Source organism: Parambassis ranga, chromosome 3, assembly GCF_900634625.1.
Source record: "Parambassis ranga chromosome 3, fParRan2.1, whole genome shotgun sequence".
Taxonomy (NCBI): domain Eukaryota; kingdom Metazoa; phylum Chordata; class Actinopteri; family Ambassidae; genus Parambassis; species Parambassis ranga.
Window position 1 is genome coordinate 26,314,238 of NC_041024.1, and position 7,901 is coordinate 26,322,138.

General features: G+C 39.6%; 1 long non-coding RNA gene across 1 annotated transcript; it reads left to right on the plus strand.

Moving 5' to 3' along the window:
• Positions 1-1,769: 1,769 nt before the first annotated feature.
• LOC114433851 (uncharacterized) lies at positions 1,770-6,637 on the plus strand. The gene is made up of 3 exons (XR_003670408.1): positions 1,770-1,951; positions 6,257-6,319; positions 6,397-6,637. It is a non-coding gene; the product is annotated as an uncharacterized LOC114433851 (long non-coding RNA).
• Positions 6,638-7,901: the final 1,264 nt, after the last annotated feature.

The window sequence follows — 7,901 nt, forward strand, 5'->3', positions numbered from 1 at the left end:
TCGATAAATGAGGGGGTGTGGTCAGCGTGATTGACCGGTCTCTTCTGTGCTTGCGGTTCTTCAGGATTCTGCTGTTGTAATGGTATGAGGACCATTTTAATGTGAATTATCATCTCTGTGTCTTTGCATTTTTATATGAAAAGACAAAATCCACTTCTGTTTGGCTTAGCTCACCGTTTATTGAATGCATCCACACGGACAGTATGGAGGAAACCTCTCACACACACAGAATTGGCCTGAGCTCAGGGCAGAGCACACACACATGTGGACAGCATGGAGGATACTGGCCACAGAATTAACAATAAAATATAACCAATAACAATAAGTACCTGGAAGCAGGAGCACAACCTCTCACACACAGAGAATTGGCCTGAGCTCCATGCCAAGCACACAGACCACAATACAGCATAGCATTTAGATAGCGATTCACCAACAACACAGTATAGTTAAAACAACACAGAGAGAAATAACATTGTACACTAGACAGTGGCGCCTTTAAAAACATTAAGTTGCCATGTTTGGGTATTTAACATATGAATAGAAGAACAAAAATATCTTAATGCTTGCAGAGCTCATGACCACACAACTTACCACAGCATGGAGGATACTGGTGACAGAAATAGGGTGTACTCCATAGGTGGCACCGGTTCCCATCTGTCCGTGGGGAAACTTCATAATTGGTACATACAGTGCTCAGCATCAACAAGTGCACCCCACTACATTTGTCAGAAAACCTTTAGTTTCCTTTCAGAAGCAACATTTCTATGAGATACTGTACTACAAAATACTTCCTTAAATGTGGGCCATTGAAAATAAGATATGTTAACTTGCACACACGAAAAAGTGATTTTCCTTTATCGCTTTAATTTATTCAAGCTCATGTTGCAAAAATGAGTACACCCGAATTATAGTCTTAGGAGAGAAACCACACTAAACTACAAAATTGAAGGGTTGAATAAAATGCTGTGCTTGAATTTGCTGTGCAAATTCACTAAAGAAAATCGCTGTGCAAGTTCAAAGCAGTAGAAAGCCAAACTGGAGTGACTGTTTTCCATGACACCATATGGCGCACAATGCAGAGGAATGGCATGCATGGGTATCGTCCATGAAGGAAGCCTCTCCTAAAGCCCATGCACAAAAAAGCACGCCTAAAATTTGCTGGGCCCATGCTGAACAAGATGAAGACTACTGGGACTCTATACTCTGGAGTGATGAGACAAAGATCACTGTTTTTGGAACTAATGGTTTTAAAACTGTATGGCATCATAAAGGTGAGAATTTCAAAGAAAAATGCATAGTGCCTACAGTGAAACATGGTGGTGGCAGTGTCCTTATGTGGGGCTGCGTGAGTGCTGCTGGTGTTGGGGAGCTGCATTTCATTGATGGTATTGTTAGCTATGGCTAACAGGAGTTTTAGATGTCTACGTGCAGAGGAAGGACCACGCTTGAGAGGATTATCTTGGTTTCATTAACTTTACTGGATGTTGGCAGCAAACACAGGTGAGTTACATGCACAGCCGAGCACTCCAGCTCCAGTGCGGATAGACTTAAGTCCGCACTGGAAGAGGCGAGCATCCATAATGTGGAATATTGTAAATGGTTAATCACTTTGACCTGTAGAGGGCGCCAGCTGCTTGTAGGACATGTTAAGGGAAACAGAAAAAAAAAGTTATCTTGGAAGTACAGTTGGTGACTCACACATGTGGGGGACACAACATGTGGCTTCGACTCAGGAGGAATTTCTGAACTTACGGGGAGCAGGTTGAATGAGCGCTAGCAGTGACGAGGAAGGAGCTAGCACAATGACTAGCTCCTTCTTCGCTTCCAATGCGACATTAAGCCACCTGAACCGTTGGGTTTCTCAAAGCCACAGGAGTGGACGAGGTGGATAAAGAGACTTGAGAGATTCCGCCAAGCAAGCAATTTGACAGCGAGCTCCAAGGAAAACCAGGTGAATACTGAAGGGTGAAAGTATTTACTTTGCTTTACTTTAAAAGAGAAAATGAGATTAACCCTCATGCGTTGTTCGGGACATTTTTGTCCTCTGAGAGAAATTTTTCTGTTTATTTTGGCCATAACTTTGTCAATATGTGGACAAATTGAATCATTTTTCCTCAATAAGCTTAATTTTACATAAATTTTGTTAATATGATTTTAAAATTTTTCATAGGTCAACGGTACACTGTGGGCAAATTTTACCCCCTAATGTGTTGTTCGGGGACAAAAACGTCCCCTAACTTTAACGGTTTTAAAAATATATTAGATAAATATTTTTTTGAAATTTTTTTGCATAGACCTTTTAATTAACTTCAGTTCTAATCAACAGTAGTGAAAAAATCATTTTCCCCCAGGATTTTAACCCTTTAATCACCAATTTTATAAGGGGTGGTGCTGAAAATTGAAAAAAAAAACACACAAAATGGCTCATTTTTAATAGAAAAGGTGAATGTGGACTGGATTCTTTTTAACCTTTATTATAGTCTTGGTCATGTCAAACATCAGTAAAAAAATTGACTTTATTGCATTATTAGGTTTTGCACAGCACTGGATTTTCTTTTTTTCTCCCATTTTGTCCCATAGACTTACATTATAAACACACTTTTTTTGACTGCACAGCCATGGCACTAAATAATCATGCATTCTTGATTGTTGGTGGTTTACCCTGTTGGTAGGAGGTAACATTTGTGATTTTTACAGTTAACAACTTAATTACCATATTAACCCTTTACCTGCAGGCCTGTGCTCATGTACTGTAGTTTCTGGCTTAAGTATATGGAGTTATAGGGAGTATTTTAGCACATAATTGTGTGTCTACACACTGTGTGTGTATGTTAGAGAGGAAGAGAGCCATTTGCACACTGTCAGGGAAGGAAAGTCAGGAAAATAAAGTTACTAAGTAAGTGAAGTGTACCTAATTCAGACGTACAACGGCAATGCATAAGCATGTAAAATGAAAACATCCAGGAGTTCTGGCGTCTGAAGTTGTGGATGGGTAAAATAGCTGTTTTTTTTTTTTAGCTTTCGGAAAACATGTCCTCCAGTAGAGTGACTTTACTTTTAGGTTAGTGTCTCAGTTGAGATCACTGAATTAGTCTAAGTGAGGTCTAAGTGCCCCTTTTCCATGGTGTGTTGCGCTCCACACGACCATACGTACATGTGCATGTTACTAAATAGACACCATAGATAGATAACTTGATAACATAATAAATAATCATTGACTAACCAAATCTAATCTACAGTTTAGTCCCCTACTAAAATTAGTATTAAAAGTAGTTTAGTAAAGTAAAGTAAAGTAAATTTGTTGCAGCCCTAAAAGTAAGTGCCGGGCCCTTTGATGCTGAGAGGTTCAGACTAAACAAAACAAAAACACTAGTGGACTTGCATGCATCCTCCTGGTCATTTAATGGTGACAAGAGCAGCAAGCAGCATGAAGAGAGGATTCACCTGTGCATGAGTGAAGGATTCACTTGTGAACGAATGAAGGATTCGCTTGTGAACAAGTGACGGATCTACTTGTGCAGCCTTCACAGCTTCACAGCCTGGCCCTTCATAGAGCCAGGCTGCACAATCATTTCCAGAGATTGTGCACAAGTGAATCCTCTCTTCATGTTGCTTTCTGCTCTTCTCACCATCAAATGACCACAAGGTCACATGTAAGACCACTTGCCTTTTTGTTTTGTTTAGTCTGCACTTGTAGACATCAAAGGGCCACACGTGCATAGCAACACTTTCTTTGTTTTTGTTTACTATGAAGACTCTGTGGTTGTGTGTACTCACAGACAACAAGATCAGTGTGCAAATGGCTCTCTTCCTCTCTAACATACACACACAGTGTGTAGACACACAATTATGTGCTAAAATACTCCCTATAACTCCATATACAAGCCAGAAACTACAGTACATGAGCACAGGCCTGCAGGTAAAGGGTTAATATGGTAATTAAGTTGTTAACTGTAAAAATCACAAATGTTACCTCCTACCAACAGGGTAAACCACCAACAATCAAGAATGCATGATTATTTAGTGCCATGGCTGTGCAGTCAAAAAAAGTGTGTTTATAATGTAAGTCTATGGGACAAAATGGGAGAAAAAAAGAAAATCCAATGCTGTGCAAAAACTAATAATGCAATAAAGTCAATTTTTTTACTGATGTTTGACATGACCAAGACTGTAATAAAGGTTCAAAAGAATCCAGTCCACATTCACCTTTTCTATTAAAAATGAGCCATTTTGTGTGTTTTTTTTTCAATTTTCAGCACCACCCCTTATAAAATTGGTGATTAAAGGGTTAAAATCCTGGGGGAAAATGATTTTTTCACTACTGTTGATTAGAACTGAAGTTAATTAAAAGGTCTATGCAAAAAAATTTCAAAAAAATATTTATCTAATATATTTTTAAAACCGTTAAAGTTAGGGGACGTTTTTGTCCCCGAACAACACATTAGGGAGAAAAAAAGAAAATCCAGTGCTGTGCAAAAACTAATAATGCAATCAAGTCAATTTTTTTACTGATGTTTGACATGACCAAGACTGTAATAAAGGTTCAAAAGAATCCAGTCCACATTCACCTTTTCTATTAAAAATGAGCCATTTTGTGTTTTTTTTTTTCAATTTTCAGCACCACCCCTCATAAAATTGGTGATTAAAGGGTTAAAATCCTGGGGGAAAATGATTTTTTCACTACTGTTGATTAGAACTGAAGTTAATTAAAAGGTCTATGCAAAAAAAATTCAAAAAAATATTTATCTAATATATTTTTAAAACCGTTAAAGTTAGGGGACGTTTTTGTCCCCGAACAACACATTAGGGTAGTGTTTGCGAACAATGCATGAGGGTTAAGTAAAAGAGAAAATGAGATGAGGTGAAAGAGAAAGAGGAAAAGTGATACTGAGAGAGATATTAACCAAATAAAAATAAAAAGAATAAAAAAAGGGTTAATACAATAACGTGAATGAGCGTTATGTCATAGGGAGTTGCGTCCCCCGCTATATTTGGACGCAAATATAGATAAAGCTCGGTTGAAAGCCCGTGGGATTTGGTGACCCCTGAAACGACAGTGATGATCGCCTAAAGCTTATAAAAAAATTAAAAACACACACAGAAGAAAAGTGTCACAGTGATCACAAAATATACAAAGACAAAAAAATCACGAGAAAAGAGAAGAAAATATATAGCCTATTGTTTAAGTTGTGTTTTATGTATTGAAGATTGTGGTAAACTGTTTTGACCTCGCGCCGTCGAGGAAAGGTGTTTACTCTGCGCTGTCGGAGCGGAGCGGAGTGTGTGTGGGTGTAGGTTGAATGAGTTTCTGTGTGTGTGTGTGTGTGTCTCTGCACCGTCAGAGTCAGATTGAGGAATAGAAGAAGGCACATATAGGAAGGTACATTTTTAACATACAGCAGGTACGCAAGAAGGATTTGGTAAGATGTTGAGCCGTTGTCGCGGACAGGCAGGTCCAGACAACAAGAAGAGAGCAGCTGCTGACATGCAGGCTGCGGTGTGTGCAGCTTTGATAGAGCAAGGAGTGAAAGGAGATGATAGGAAGCCGCTGAAGCGGAGAATAACATTAAATTAAAGCGAGATAAAAATGAGAAGCGTAGGACAGTGAGTGTGTAAGAGAAAGTTAAGTGGAAGAAGGCAGCGAAGGCAGATGAGGAGAAACGTAAGATTCTATACCAGGCATATTTGTGTTGTCTTGATGAGGACTGTAAGGAGTTGGACACTACAACTGACACCAAAACAGGAAGAGGAAGGCAGGTGGTAGTGACTTCTCAGTTAGCAGGAGAGGTGTATACAGATGATGATGATAATGTTGACATGGTAATAGTTGTACTCACACCAACCCAACTGATCTGCTGCAACAGATAGACCAAACCATAGTTGAGGTGCAGAGCCAGATGAGTAAGTCTGATCTGCCACGGCGACATACCATGACACTTAGATTTCACACACAGCAAGATAAGCAAACCCAACCGACTGAGTCTGTTTTTCAGTTTCCATTAGTACAGGCAGGCTCATTTCTGTGCTATAAGCCATACTCAGTAGGAGATGTGAACACACTGGTGGAAAAAATGCCGCTAAGTGCTGCTGTTACAACTTACTGTTAGAGTTAATGACCTCTAAACCACAGCAGGAAAAACTAATGTATGTATTTAGTTTATATAATGCTCAGGTGTTTCTCTGTAAATGACAAGCTAGTTAATTATTGTCATATAGTTGTTATTTTATGGCTTTTTTAAATTATGTTTTTCATCAGGTGCTGTGCTTAAACACCTGTCTGTGTCTCCTCATGAAGATGCCACAACCTTCACAGATAAAGGTATGTGCATTATGAATAATCTGGATTATTTACAGTGTTAATTATCAGGCTGATCATTATGGTCTTATACCACACAGGTCATGTGGAGCCCTGTGAGGAAACTCCAGAGGACGTCCCAGCAGCAGTCCAACACCTGAGAGCCTCCACTCCTTCCTCTACTCCTCCAGCATCTGACTTGGTAACAGAGGAAGGTTCCAAGGTGTCCAGTTCTCACTGATGATCCTGCACTGTGGACAAACTTAATATTAACAATACTAGTCATCATATCTTGTGTTGGAGGAAGCAGTGAAATTTGGTACTTAAGTGAAAGTACAATTACCCAGCAAAATATATACTCAAGTAAAAGAGATGTGCTACATCAATGATCCTACTTAACCAAAGTCTTAAGTACTTACTTTTAATTTCCAAGAGTTTAAATCGAGACAACTGGACTCAAGGATTGTTTTTTTAACTTGGGGATACATAAAAAATACATGAAAAATTACCTAAGTACAGTAACAAAGTACAAATACTTAGTTACTTTCCACCACTGTGGACAGTCTTCAGAGAGTACATATTTCTATGATGTATTTTGATTGTGTTGTACAGGTTTTTTATGTTTCCTTAAGATAATATTTTCATATGTGTGTTCCACATTATTTAAATAAAAGTTTGCTTATATAATCATCACTGTACATGTCTTTGTGTTTGGGGCGGCATTTCTATAGAATCTAGTAGCCCGTAGAGCCCCAGTGTTACCTTCTCGCCTAGGGCCCCTATAGTGTCAAGCAACGGCTCTGGACCCAGCAGTGCCCCCTAGGGAGCATTTGGTAAAATGCAGAGAGGATTGGGCAAGGAAAACAGGTATGAATCCAAGCCAGCAGGGTGTCCAACAGCAGTGGTTCAGGAAGGCAGTAGAGGAGGGCCTCCAGTCTCTGTGCAACAAGCTTTAAATAATAACCCAGATCTGCCTGGAAGTGCTTCCAATGTGTGGGAGCAACATGTTACACATCACATGGAAGAACACAAAACAAAATCAGACCAACAGAATGTTGAATTAAAAGGGATTCAGGCTCAGTTATTGGAATTACAGCTAGGACAGGCTCGAAAGGATGCTACTGAGAAGAGGAAAGGTAAAATTAAAGCTGAGGGCAGCATTGCGGGCCCTCGCATACCTTGCGATCCGCGTGGTTAACATAATTCCCTCTCCTATGCTCTCGTCTTCTATACTCTCCTGTCCTATGCTCTCCTCTCATCTCATTTCCACAGATATACAACGAACACATGTTTACAACCAAACTTTCCTGCTACCAGTAGGTGGTGCTATGACCGTATCATCCTATTAGCATATATATCTGTTCAGACTCGGGTCCATAGCAGTAGTGTAAGATTTTGTCCACATTGCATGAAGTATATGGGTAGTACTGCATAAAACACAGCGAGTTCCTTTGTAATGGCGAACGGTCAACTTTGAGGCCACTCCCCCGGCACACGGTAATACTTTTGAAAGAGTTTTGGAATGCGTCTATTCCCTATGGTGTCCTGAGTGGACACAGTGAATTTCAGCTCAATTGCATGAAGTATGTGAGGCGTGAAAAGTTTT